At 34.9% G+C, this 15151-nt stretch overlaps 1 long non-coding RNA gene across 1 annotated transcript in view; it reads right to left on the bottom strand.

Moving 5' to 3' along the window:
* Positions 1–13084, bottom strand: part of LOC122159739 — a 55824-nt gene extending 42740 nt beyond the window's left edge. The window contains exons 1-2 of the long non-coding RNA XR_006168602.1: positions 12839–13084; positions 3204–3256 (exon numbers count right to left, since the gene is read on the bottom strand). This is a non-coding gene — a long non-coding RNA (uncharacterized LOC122159739). The remainder of the gene's footprint in view (positions 1–3203; positions 3257–12838) is intronic.
* Between the last annotated feature and the right edge of the window lie 2067 nt (positions 13085–15151).

Below are 15151 nucleotides of genomic sequence, written 5' to 3'. Positions count from 1 at the left end.
TTTCCCTGCTTTGTGTAATTTAATTGCTGATTAGCCTAATCTTACCCCTACTGGAAGGTGAACTTAGTGTTGTAGCACTAAGGGATCCTGAAGAGTACTGCTGCCAATATTACAGATTCAGACGGATTCTCTCAACTACAGAATATATCTGTCTTCTGAAATTGTTTTCTGAGATGCTTAACAATACCTCTGTACCTTGCTAACTCGAGGTTTTATAGCACCAAGGACCCATGTGTCTGTCTCAAGGATAGATATTTGCTCTCTTGAGAGCAATAGTATCTCAGGATTTGTCTATGGGATTAAAGGCTGCTACTTAGACTTTAACATTACTGGTGCTCTGAGTTAGTCATACTGGGTCATACCAAAAATCTATTTGAGAAAAAGGGATTGTCAACAGGGACTCAAGTCAAGTAGCACCTGATGTAATTCACTCAGGAATCTCATATAACTCCATCTCCTGTGGCTTGGAGCATGCATGGATCTGGTGTGTTACAGTCACCAGTTGCCCATGTAGAATGGCTGTAAATCTTAGAAAGCTAGTCCTACAGACTTACACAGTTGAACAATAGAACTTGCAACTTCATCTCACAGGGCACTGTCAATTTCTAGAAATGTGTCATTGCTTAGGTGAGATATTAAATGGTTGCACTGCCTTAAATTCCAGAGTTGCATTTAGCATATAGGTTGTGAAAATGCTCTGCTATGTGAAAGGACTTATGGAACTTTTTATCAGATCAGATATTTGCTACCAGACTGCTCTCTTTATTTATTATGACAGACAGAAGCTGCAACTTCTATATCTATGAACAACTGGATATTATGGTTCAGTGACTACTTGAGTTATACTTGCACAATTTGGCACACATCATGTAGAAAACACTGCTTACTCATGGTTTTGCTAGTTTTTTTTTTTTTCAGAGGTACGTAATTTTTTTTTTAATTCATTCTACTAAACTGGCTGTTTATTATAGATCTCATTCCTTGTGATTATCTGAATTTTTACTACATTTTGTGGCAGAAACCATTAAAAAGCCTGAAAACATTTCTGTCATTTATCTATATCCAGACAACTTCAAGTAATTTTCCTCTAATGCAAGTTTTCTCTTTCATAGCACTAAAGAACGTTTGATGTGCTTTAGACAACACAGTAATCGTAATGTGTAGAATGTGTGGTGAATAAGCACAGTCAATTTTGTTAGAACATTCATCACAGCACACATTTGGATCTGTATTTTCGATACATAGTGTCTAAGTACTCTATTTCCATTGAAAATCATCTTTAGAACACATATTTCAGTTCATTTCACACTGTGTTAATTGCGTAACACACTGTAACCATTACCTTTTACCAGCCACAGTTGCTCATCTAATGGGAAATGATGACTTTAACAAGGAATTATTAGATCTGTTTGATCAGAGAATGCACATGTGGACAATGGGTTTTGCAGTCTGGAACACACACCATTTTCTCCCCCTATGAGTACATAATTGAATTAAAAGTCTCATTGTAGGAAGAGAAATGCTTTGTAGCTAGCCCTGCTGGGTTGAAAATTTTATTTAAAACTACTGAATAAATATGCTGTGTTTACTGTTATTTCAGTATCATTTAAAATTTTTCAGGTTTTCTAAATGGAAAGCATATAGTCATAATCGTTCTTATTGTAAGTTAAAAAATAATTAGACTATTTTTTCATGAAGTACTGATACAAGTTTAAAATCATATACTGGGGATTAACATCCCATAATTTTCCCAAAGCAGGAAGAATACATGCAAGAATCTGAAGATAACATTCCACACTGTACCCACAGAGATAAAAGTGATTTTGAACAGTATTGCAGTAGTCTTTGAATAAAATATTTCTGGATTTGTTGCTAGTGGAACTGAAAGTCTTGCAGTCTTGTGAAATATGTCTCACAGGACTGTAAGTCCAGAATATGTCATATTAAGTCTGCTAGTGCCATCTATTCCTTATTGGTGGGTGAATCATTATTTATGTTCTAGGAATTCAGAACAAGAATTTAAAATCCACTAAAAAATAACCTGGGAACCTAAAATCCAATTTTCAGAAGTTCCTGGGAGACATGGGGGTTTTGGGGTATTTACCCTGCACAGCTATGAAGCTGCTCCCATTCAGCAGTTATGCCAGTCTCAGTGGCATTCCTAGTCCAAACAAACAATCCATTCTGAGAGGATAGTTACACTTATTGTGGTGGAGCTGAACTGATATGACTACTCAACCTTAGAACCTGATATAGAGCCTCTATGAAACATCCCATCACAAGCTATGTTTGTGCAGCTGCAGTGCTAAGTTTCCTTGAGGTATTTTCATGTAGATTTCAAAATAATTCAGACTCCCATAGCAACAGATTTGTACTTAGACACATAGTATTGATGCTGCTTTTGTTTTCACAGCTGTAAATACATCCTTACCTCCTAGGTATCCAATTCAATACATGCCATCTCTCGCAACTGGCATTGTCAAAGCAACCAAAGTACTGCTGAAAAAATACTGATCAGTTATTTGTAGTACTAGCTCCAGCCCTAAAGACTTGAAGATGGACAATCGCAGATGCTGGGAATGTCTTGTTTGTGAATGATGTATAATCACATAAGGCGTCTAACGCTTTCCATCCTGTAAACTTTGTGGCAAGATAGTCAGTCTAAAGTCCCCAGCATCTCAAGTATGTCCGTAAATAAAAGCCAAATGGTACTGGCTGTGTCTTAAAGAGGTACTGCAAGTGGTAAGAGAGACTGAGAAGCCTGACTTCATGTGAGATCCACATGGGACAAGTTTTCTGTTTTGGTGCTGTCAGATGCAGATTCCTAATCTTTCCACTCTTTGCTCCCACTATTTCCATAACCTGTATGTGATACATCACATAGGCTTCCATATTAGCTTAGTCAAATTTCACAAGGCACTTCACAAGGAACTTCACAATGCATTATTCTATGACCATTGTGAGCGTGTCTGATCACCTAAAAGACCCCCAAATCATTTTAAAAATCGAGCCCAAAACCTTATTTAAAAGCTTCTTCTGTCACAGATGAAAATTTTCTTAGGTGGTCCTACAGACTTATTTTGGGCAAAGTGTGAAGCTACTTGTGGCTTTTAGCATCACTTGACTTTCAGATCATTGCTGATGATACAAAGCTGGGTGGACTGGCTGTCACATGTGAAGGCTGTGCTGCCATTCAACCATACCTGGACGGACAGGGGAAAGAAGAAACCTGATGAGTAACTTGGGTCTGTTCATCCTGGAGAAAAGAAGACAGAGAGGATCTGATTAATGTTTATAAATAACTAAAGGGGGGTGGGAGGCAAATGGTCGAGGCCAGGCTTTTCTCAGTGGTATGCAGAGATAGGACAAGGACTAATATCCTAAAACATGAACAGAGGAATTTCTGTACTAACGTGCAGAAGAACTTATTTACAGTAAGGGTGACGGAGTACCAGAACAGGTTGCCCGGAGAGGACATGGAGTCTCTTATGGAGATATTCACAACCTGTCTGGATGCCTACATCCAGCAGCCTATTGATGAGTACTTGCTTTAGCAGAAGCATTGGACTTGATGTCTTGAGGTTCCTTCTAATTCCTGTGATTCTGTGAACTTATAGAAGCTGTGCTCGTGAACAGTGATCTTGTAACATCATGAGGTCTCAAAAGGCCCTTGCACCTGGCATGTGGGATGTAGCTCAGAAATTGCAGAATCACCAAGGCATGGTGCTATTGACTTGTGCGCCTAATTCCCTTTTTGCCATTCTTCCCACTTTTCTGTTTTTGCAAGTCCCATATGTGACAAAACTGGTCTTGAAGACTCAGATAAATTTCAGTTACTTTCCAAAATGATTAAGAGATATTTGAGTTACAGAAAATGAATCACAGGATGATTCAGGTTGAAAGGGAATGCAAGAGGTCAACCTGTGTGTCTCCTCTGCTCAAGAAGGGCTACCTACAGCAGATTGCGTAGGACAAGGTCCAGACAAATTCTGAGTATCTCCAAGTATGTAATGTTCACAGCATTTCTAGGCAACCTGTGCCAGTGTTTCGCCACAATCACAATAAAAACATATCTTTATGCTCAGATGGAACAACCTGTATTTCAGTTTGTGCACTCTAGCTTGTTCTGCCCCTGGGCACCACTGAAAGGAAGGTGGCTCCCTCGTCTCTACAGCCTCTCTTCAGATATTTATACTCTGTTTCAGTCCCCTTAATCATCTCTGTGACCTCTAAGTGGACTATCTTCAGTAGCTCCATATCTGGGGAACTCAGAATTGGACGCAGCATTCTATGCGTGGCTTTACCACTGCTGTGTGTAGGGGAAGGACCACCTGACTCATATTGTTCTGGCTAAATTGCCATCATTAAACTTTAATGATGCAAGGGCAAAAGGACATTCTTAAAAAAAATATAAACAAAGGATGTCATGTCATCTCACTCCTTGACCAGTCATTCAAATATTGTTGTGCATATTTCTTTATTTTTTTTGTTGTCAATCATCTGGATTAAATCTTATACTCAGTGAAGAACAACCAGAAATCGAAATTAGTGGTAAACTTAAGACAGTGTGATGTTCTGGTGCACTGCTACTCATACACACAGTTCTATTTATTTCAGAGGGATAGCCTTGTGTGGATGAGGCCTCTACAGTACAAGGAATGACTCAAAATTCTCAGGGCCCTGTTGATCTACACACCTGTGCAAATGACGACAAAAATACATTTCAAAAATTACTAAACGATTATTTGAATCTTATTCAAATTTTAATACATTAGTGTTCACACCAGAATTTAGCTCATTTCATCAGTTGTAAGATCATAAAATAATAGAAAATGTAAAAAAAGAATTTGTTTATCAAGTCAAGCCATCATCTAAGTCCATGAAAAGTACCACATGTAAAGTGTCCATAAGTGCCACATCCACATTTCTTAAACACCTCCAGGGATGGTGACTCTATCACTTCTCTGTGCATCCCATTCCAGTGCCTCATCTTCATTCTTCTGTGAACAAATTCTTTCTGACATCTTATCTAAATCTATCCTGATGTAACTTGAGACTGTTTCCTCATGCTCTAAATGTCTACCTACTTTCAGTAGAAATCACGTTGAATTATCAAGGCCACAAAATGACTATATAAAACCCCAAAATGATAGAAATATAGCATAAATATTACAATTTTGTTTGCAGAAATATCAAGGTATGCAACTAAAATTATATATTTGATAAGAGGCTTGATTTTAAGTACAGTGAGGGTTTTATCCACCTTGAGTCCGGCGTTCAATCAGTGTTCATCAATACATTCTTACTGATGTTGATCATTCATGCAAAAAGCAAGTACCTGACATTTCCATATTCAGTGAACGTTGCAGTTTGTGGAGTCAAGTTATGTCATTGCTCTGCTCTTTCAAGGCTACCATGCTATCTTTTGAATATAAAGATAATAAACTGTCAGTCTGAATCCAATATGATATTGCATATTCCTCTGTCTGAAATTGGCATTGATTCCTGTCTCACTTTATGCATTGGTGTTAGAATTCATGGCATTTTAGAATATACTCTTAGAAATGTCATTGCATTGCTGGGCAACTTAATGGAAATCCTTTCCTGTAGCTTTGATTTTTCTTCATTACACTGTTATTTACTTAGCTTATGTGACTGAACACCGATAAATTGGACTTTGCTCACATTTCTTATCACATTGGTTTGAATTGCAATTCATAAACTTTCTAGTAACCAAAAGCAGAGCTGGAGAGATTACATCTTTGATAAGATTACAATCCCCTCATGTAAGTAATATTAAAATTGACTCTCTGAATATAATCAAGAATTTGTCTGGTTATCTTTAATTGATCTCCCTGGAAAGACAGTACAAACTGCAAATGAAATTGACGTATATTACAAGTCAAAGCAATAATATAAAATCATAGAATAAAACAAAATAGCAGTTTATGCCTATCTTGGACCTTTAAAGTTATAGTTCATCTCTAAATGACAGGAGAGGTCGTCTCCAGTTTGTGGCAACAGTATGGAAAATGAGATGTCCAGGACAACACAAAACAACATATTTGGTATTTAAAGTGCTTTCCTCCTTCATGTGAATGATTAGGCTTAATAGATTTGTGAAAAAAATCAAGATTGAAAGTAAAACTCCTATAAACTTGTTCTTGGGCATTACCATTCACAGTGGGGTCAAAAAATTTAAATTTTATTGTCATGTTTATCTTTATTTGACATCATCCTAATACACAAATTTTAGCTACCTGCTTCATTTCTTGTGGGCTAGATATCCAAATTCTATCCAAATAAAAACTTTTAAAATCTTTTATACTAGAGATATCTAGGCAGGTATTTGGAAGGCCTCTCAGTGGTTCCCTTTTTTTATGAGAATTCCCGAAGTTTTTTTATGCCATCACCTGGCATAAACCACCTGTTTTACTACCTGTTGTTGATGCCAGTGTGCACTGGTGACCTTTCACAGATTTGATCAATCCTTAGTGTTCTAGATTCAACAGGACTGCTAGTCTCTGAAGCATAACAATTCTTGAGAGACGGTCATGTGGTACCTTTTGATCTCTTCAGCCTGTTGTTTTCTAGTTACTCTTTCTCCATTTAAACCCATAGATAACTACAGAAATTCACAAACACTCACACAGAGTCACACCTCTTTCTTCACTATAACTGGAATACTTGGATAAGTGCATATTAGGAAGATGGCAAAGAAGTTTTCCTCTTCATTCAATAAGTGATAATTTGAAATAACTTTCAACATTACTAATGTTTTCTGCAGGTGCTAAGAGAGAGTCAAAGAAGATGACTCAATTATAACAAAAAGATAAACAAAAACAGGTTTATGAATTGTAATTTTAAAGAACACTTTTTTCTAGAAGGAATCTGGGCAGAAAAATCTCGGAGGTTTGTGAGGTTCAGAAGAGTCTCCTACAAAAATTCAATAGTGTATATGACTTAGATAAAGTGAAAAATACAAAGGAAAATGTTCAATTCAGGTCTGTATAACAGAAGTGGAGAACGGCATGCTGAATAACAATGCAAGAAAATTTTCTGTTGCATAAAGAATATAGAATATCAATAAAATTATCTGGAGAATTGAAAATATGTTACTATGCACAGTAACATAGTTTTGAAACAAATTACTGATTTGCTGATGAGATCTTACTAATACATTTAAAAAAAAATTAGGACTATTTTATAGAAATGAAAAATTCAAGACAAAGAATAAAGAAAAAAGAGGAAAATATTTCTTCTTCAATGACTGTGAACGCAGAAGAATACTAGATAAATTTGAGAAGATTTGACTTTCATACGTTTAACTTCAAGTAGTTAAGAATGAGAGTGAAATCATTTAAGAAAAAAATCTCATGGAAGAATCAGAATCAAAGATTTTTGTTCTTCATGAGAGGTAAAATCATACTAGAAAAGTTACAGAGAAGATTGCTTGAGCAAATGAAGTGAAAGATTTGCTTTACAGATGATCTTAGGTTGGCTTATTTACTGTCAAAGATGAAGCCTGAGAGACACAAAGATGTACACCGTATTTATTTTGGGAGACTAAGGAAAAGGAGAACTTAAGCAAAAATTCTTCCTCAGAAGAATTTATCAGAATCTTTGCTTGTTCTGAAGGCAAGTAACACTAGCAGAGCTATATGGTGCAGTGCCAATGCTAGCGTGTTGAGTATGCAAGGAATGTACATTGCAGAAGAGATAAGGATAGGGTTTATCCATAGGTAACTCTGATAGTAATGCCTTCTAATTATTTCCATGGTAATTACAACAAATACAGAGTACAATAACACTATTTCATTGAGCAAATTCTCAGATACAAAACAACATTTTTCAGCAGTCTCCATGGTTGGCTATGCATTTTTGCCAGCAATAAGAAAGAGCTGATGCATGTAAAAATTTATGTGGTTGTGTGGAATGTGGCTTACCTTTCATATCACTATTGCCACTTCTGAACATCACTACCCACTGCCTCACTGCCAACATCTGTTTTTTGGTCTCTATCAATACTCATCAAGCTTTGGTGAATGCCAATGGATGCAATTTTTTCCACATGGAAGAATTCAATGACACAGCTTTGTTTCATATGCACTTCTATGTCAGACACCATTTTTTCAAACTGTCCCAGTGCTGCAGTCTGTCACACAGCAACAACTAGATAAGAATGTTGGTGGGAAGGTTCAACTTCTTCTGCTATACCACCAACATCCACCTCTGGTGTTGTGGGTAAACATAATAAAATAGGAGATATTACTGTCAGAACAGCCCTCTTATGTCACCGAATAAAGATTTGGAATGGAAAACAGTTATGCAAAAGAGATTGGAGATGTAGTGGACATCTACAGCATTTAAGTGCAACACTCAAGACTGATTTCCAATTTTACTTAAATGACAATATCCAAGGATGAGATGTAGATGCGGATTGAACTTTCTCACTAATCTGCCAGGCACTAGGTCATCTTTCTTAGTCTTTGGGATGCACTTGGATGAATAAAGAATCTCTATTGTTTAATTGTGTTAGCTCACTTTATTTTAGTTAGTGTCATTGTGGAGAGAGAATGACACATCTGAAGCCATGTTAATTGACCAGTTGTCATCTCCCTACCCCTGATGTTTTCTCCTGAAGCTAACTGAGACTAAAGCGCAGTAGCCTATTTTGTCAGGGATTTTTTAATTGGGTTAAAGTCTCCTGAGCAAGCACCATTAACAGTTTCACTTATAGCCTGGACATGGTGTAAATAGTGAAAGCAGTGCTCTGCAAAGCTTTTTGTACTAGATGAATTTACACTTACAAAATCCTCTTCTCAGCTAAAAAATTAAACATAAAAATGGGCCTTCAGCTGATTAATTTTATTTTATAAGAGCTAGTATGTTGTAAATTGGTTTCAAAAATTGGGCTTCCATGAGAAAACTTTGATTAAATCTCCAGAAGCAATGAATCATTTATAAAAATAAGCAAAGTAAGACACGTTTTTTTCTTTATGGATGGTTTTTTGTGCGAGAAGCAGCACATATAATATTGGAAGTAGACAGAGAAATAGCATTTACAAAATTACAACTGTTCTTTATGAATGTATATTAAAATAAATTGGTTACTCTTTATACTCTGAAAATGACAAAATAAAAAGAACCAACCCCATTCCTTTAATTTCAAGCAATGTCTTTAGCAACAGTTGTTCAACGACTTTTTAAATAGCCAAAGCATATAGTAAACAGTTGATAGAAAGATATTGTAAATGATCTTTCTGTGAAATATCAGATGAAATGCACATTTGGATACTACCTGAGCAGCCATTTTCAGTTATACCTTAATTATATCATACACCTTCTCTGTTACCTTTTCCTGTTAACTATTTAAAATCAAACCTACATTTTCTACGTGAACCACAAAATCTAGAATCACCTGTGAATTGTTATAAAAGCATACATTTTGTGAAATTCAGAATAGCTTTCCTCTCTGATGACATATGTGACAAGTGTGGATAAATTACTTTACAAAAAGAACTAATTATTACATTTGGTTCCTTAAAATTAATTTTTATTAACAATTTTTATTTTGCTGATAAAATCTTTATCTGCACTGAAAGTATATTGAATGTAGTGTTGTTTCCTTCCTTTTTCAAGATGCATGTCACAGATTTTTATTTATTTATTTCTATATTAGAGGAAGATGAATAGAGCATGGTCTAGGCCATTAAGAGAAATTTCAGTTGATCCATTAGTGCAGATTTTAAATACTAGCAGTGACACTTTGAAGAATAATTTATATGGTCTGTGTGAAGTCCTTGCAAACACATAACAATAATATGTACATTGGGAATATTTAAAGACATACAAAGCACATGGATCTTTCTTTCAATTAATGAAATCAAGATAAGTGAAAATAGCCATAAGTAAGTAGGTATACTTTTTCATTCTTCTTGATTTTTTGAGAATATTATTTTTTTCCTGGAATCTTGCTTAACTTGTTTAAAATGTTGTTATTCAAGTCAAAAAGATTTTTAGGTCATTTGAACTTTTCCTGAAAATAACCTCTTGTCACTTCCATGCTAAAGGCATTTTTATTACCTCTGTCACATCAGCTGAAAATAGTAATAGTACTGTAAAAATTGATCTCACCAAAACTGACAGGCTCAGTGAAACACATTTACATAAGTGGAATTGAGTGAAAATTTTTGTCTACTAAGAAATGGAGAACAAAGACCTAGAGTGGACTGGAAACAAGCACAGGGTAGAGTGAAAAGCATGAGATCATTAGGTCAAGTCCTTCAATCAGCTTGTCTATTTTTCAGTCTCAGGCTAACTAACTGACGAAAGTACATTATTACTCTTCAATCACACCTCAAATCTGCAAGACTCTTGATGTCGAGAAACTTTGAATTGTTTTGCATGATTTATGCAGTCATATTTCAACTTAAGAGCTGTAGTTTTTTTCAGCACCCATTAGCTTACAGAGGAAGTAGGTGCTAGGGTTAAGCAAGACCAATAACATCCTATTTTTCACATAGATTTTATTTTAATTTCTGAAGTCTAACCTCTTTGTAAAAGGGGTAACATTAAAAAGGCTAAGTGAAAAAATTATGTAGACAGAACCAAATCTGCATAACTAAATTGAATTAATTAGAAAAAGCCTTCATATCCTATACTAGAATTTAATACGACTTTGAGAATATGTCATCTCCAAGATATTGATTTTGAAAATAGAGTGATTATTTTCCAGTTTGAATGTATAAAAACTGTTATAAATAACAAAATAATAGTCAACTAAATGGTGAAATATATGCAAGTATATGGGGTAGAATGAGACAAAGAAGTCCATCTACAGATCTACTCTCCATTTCCATTAGTCATCTCATTTGACAAACTCAGCATGAATCATTTGTGTCTGGTAGCCCTTATGCAGAAAAGATCACAGCAATAATATGTTGAAACACTAGAAGGTCAGTGTCTCGGGAGGTTTTTCCTGATTAAGAGAGAAGTGAGAAGCCTGAGTTAAAAGAAGTTCAGTCCAGTTCAGAATCAGAAATGGGAAATAAATGTGGGAAGAAAGAAAAACAAATTTGTAAGAGGAATTTGAGACCAAAAAATCTAAAAAGCTTAAACACTGGTCGAGGTTGTTTCAAAACCAGAGTCCTGAAAGCTGGTTCTCAAGATCTCAGTTGCTGGATATATATATTTTTTTAATTCCAGAAGGATGAAGCATTATGTTAAATCTTACTCACTGGAAAGAAATGACACATAAGAACATATTTCCTGTAATTTCCTCTCTCCTTCCCCTTCTTTTTGGAAAACCAAAGAATTATTTTGAAAATAAAGTTATAGCAGGATAACTTTTTCATATGGAGCTAATCTAACTACTTTCAGGGACTTTTTCTTCTGGGGTGGAAAATCTGATGTCCAATCTCTTTTTTTTTTTTTTTTTTTTTTTTTTACCAGAAAATAATTAATGACATAACTGTGCAGCAAGGTGACAGTTAAGAAATTCTACTTTGTTATGAGTTCCTTTCCTAATCCTGAGTTCAGCCTGTCGAAGCAAATAAATGATGGAGACTAATCTCATAGGACTGTCACTATAACTGAAGACACATATTTGACATATGGATGTATCTTATCCATTACTTATACCCAAAGTATACTTACAAAAACTTGTCCTTCTGCTTTCAATTAGACTACCAAAGAAGAATGAAAATATGCTTCACAATCTTTAATATTCAGAATCATGCCACATTTTCATGGTTTTATGATTTTGGTTCTTGGTATTCTGCATCATAAAATCATGTCGTGCACTGTGACTTATAGAGTTAATGCGCCAGTTTTGGGCACCTGTCCGGAAGAGAACTACATACCCCAGAACCCTTATTACATAACAACTTCCCGATTCCCTTGCTATACGAATAGTAAAAAAAATAAAATAAATGTAAAATATGAAAAAGTTGTCTGATGCTGTGCCTGGATAATACAAATATGCATTTAAATGTACTATAAAAATACAACCGCAACAACAACCAAACAAAAAAATTATAACAAATCTGCCTCACCCCCAAATGAAAAATACCAAACACTCAGACAATACTATTATTTGGAGAATTAATTAGGAATATGACAGTGTTCAAGAAACATTCTTACTTAACTAAAAACAAAACCAAACACTCAACCTGGACAACAATTCATTTTTAAAGATGAAAAGTAAATGAGAAAAAAGAGTAACTTCTCAATCATCCATTTAAAATGTAAAAGATCCCTTTAAGAATAACTAAATTTTAAAAGGATATTTGGAGAACAGATAAACAAGGGTGTTTGGATATATCTGAAGCAAAATTTTAACTCCAAATGGGCAATGGGCCCTGAGGAAAATAAAGGGAAATATCAGAAAACAAAGTAAATAAAAGAGCAATACATCTAATTCCTAAAATCTTGTCAGAGCTTTGTGCTAGATAAGGAAAGGAAAAATGGCAGTGATGCTGAAATAAATCTGTAACTCTTCTACATATACAATATTAGATCACCTATTCATGGCTTCAAATCATTAATAAGAGAACATACAAAAAAGTTTTAAAAGAATGAAAATATGACAGCTGTTAATTTGGAATATATCCAAGCTTAAAAGAGACTTTCTCTGCTTCTGCCCTGAAATTATGGAGAGAGTGGGATATAAAACTCCCTGAACTGAATGTCGAATGCAGTGTGGTTCCATCTTTAGCTTCACAATACTAATCACAACTACTTATTTCTTCTGACTCACAAACAACTGAAAATGAATTTATAAAAAAGCATTGTTGAACATGATGAGAAGCTGGGATAACAAAGAGACTGTACTTACACGGTAATGATGACGTACTTTGGTTGGAGATGCAGCTAAAACTTCAGCATAAATTGGTAAAAAAATTCTATGACAAGGAAGGAATTATGTTGAAATTCTCTTGAACTTTTCATTTAAAAATTTTCAAACAATACTTTAAGTGAAATAACTCTGTTTATTGTCATTCTAAATATATTTCATTTTCATTTTCTGCCCTTTCTGAAGCACAGATTTGTTAAACTGAAAATGTCAAAGTTCTACTATTCATCCTGCAGCTGGTGAAATAAAAGTGCTTGTATAGCTATTTTGATGCTCTGAGAAGAGCTGTTGTGACATGCTATGTCAGCAAACACATTTTGGTCGTTGGTCACAGCCAAGATTTGAATATAATCATTGGTCATAATCAAAACTGGTCATTGTCATTAGCATGGTGTCCTCAACACCCAGTAAATGGCTTCTTTGTGTCTAAAACAGTAGTTTATATAAGAACACAAGAAACTGAAATACAGTTTCTTGATTCTTTAGACATCAGTTTCTTTTCACAGAGCATAACTTAGCTATCAGCAAACTGGAAACTTGCTGATCACATGGAATGTCCTTTTCAATTTCTATTTTACTTGGTTTGGATGTTCACCAAAAATGAAATACTTGGGGTTTCAAAAAATGGGCGCTCTTTTTGAAGTTTCTTTCAAAGTGCCTAAAATAGAGTATTACCTTCTGAATTAAAACATATAGTCTTTAAACATATAGTCTTTAAACACAAGGTAAAATCTAGAATCCTGTATGAACGTGTGGTTACACAGGAAGATGGTCCAATGTTTAAGACAAGATCTAAAGGTGTTACTTTCTTAACTGTTGAGAAATGATGATGGGAATACAGAATTCAGGGTACTTTTCTAAATTTTTAGGGAGGCTATGCTAAGACTACGGATGCTAAGAACTAGAGTCTCTACAGATTTGATATACAGAATTTGGAGATATGTTGTAAAGATATGTGCTTATATCTTTCCCATTATTTTCCTATATCTACTGTTATAACTTTATCTCCATCCTCCTTCTGCCTACAGTCATTTTAGGGAACTCTAGTTCTCAATTTTAAAACACGTAGAGAAAAGAGTTGGGTATATAAATTGCCTAATGTCCTTCTTAGGGCTCACATCCCTTTCTGAACCTGCAATTTAATGCTTCCAAGATTCCTTATAGTAAGTGACGGATGAAATCCAGAAAATACGGAAATTTAAGAGAAACTACAAAATCGTGTTTTTTTCTAGGTGCCTAGGAGTTCTAGATTGCACTGATAAATTCTAGGATCTTTTAAAACTGAAACAAACCAATTTTGATTAAAGCATCATGTAAGTCATCACCAGTAACTAATTTTTTCTTCAGAATTCTTTACAGAGGAAAAAGAAGAAGGAAATTTCTGTTTGATATTTTTTCTCTATGGATGCAAACTACAGATTTCAGCACTCCTTCCATTTTAAAACAAGAACCTGAAATTATCCCTGCAATTATTATTATTTTTTTTTCTCCCTGGGTCTTTTCATTGCAGTTGGGTGATTCACATTCTCCAGCGTAAAGCGCTGGTGTGTGAAGCCTCAATAGTTCTACAGATTCAGAAGGACTATAAGAAAGTTTCTATATGGAAAGCCTGTTCTGTGGAACTATATTACAGCTTAAGGACATCCTTACATATCTTCTGAGAACAGAATATAATGTCATGTCCTTATGGATGTAGCTCTTCTTATCTTCATGGTGCATCAATATTATTACTCTGCTGTGCACCAGCTGAGAATCCAGCATCTGTTGTCACATGATTTTCTTGTCTAACCAAAACATTTTTCTAATTCCTTTTTTTTTTTTTTTTTTAAATGTATCATATAGATGAACTGAGACTGGATTATACTTCAGCTTCCTTTTCTTGCAACTCAAAATACTCTTTAGTCATTGCTGGCACAGTTTTCTTCCTAAAAAAGTTACTACAGCAGCACAGATGTGACAGAGTGTGCTAACCAGCATTTTTTTTCTGTAAAAACTTTATATTGGATGAAACTTTGGAATTAAGTACGTTGTTGGCAGCTATTGGTCTAAAGTTGATTTGAAGTTTAAAGTTGATATAAATGACAATTTAGTTTCCTCAAAATTTTGGTGTACTCTGTCATAGTGTACCTCAGTGTGTGCAAATTAGTATCTTATTTCTTCTTACATTCTCGTTTTATCACTGCTTTTCATGGAAACAGGATTGCACTTTTGATTAAGCCATTTTTTTCAAAGGAAATCTGAATCCTGTTTGACAGACAAATAGAGTCCTGAAATTCGATAGCAGGTATTCTTACT

This window comes from Centrocercus urophasianus, unplaced genomic scaffold, assembly GCF_019232065.1.
Source record: "Centrocercus urophasianus isolate 14NV4802_14NV808 unplaced genomic scaffold, USGS_Curo_1.0 seq_16, whole genome shotgun sequence".
Classification (NCBI taxonomy): Eukaryota; Metazoa; Chordata; class Aves; order Galliformes; family Phasianidae; genus Centrocercus; species Centrocercus urophasianus.
This window is presented reverse-complemented; position numbering and strand designations above follow the sequence as displayed.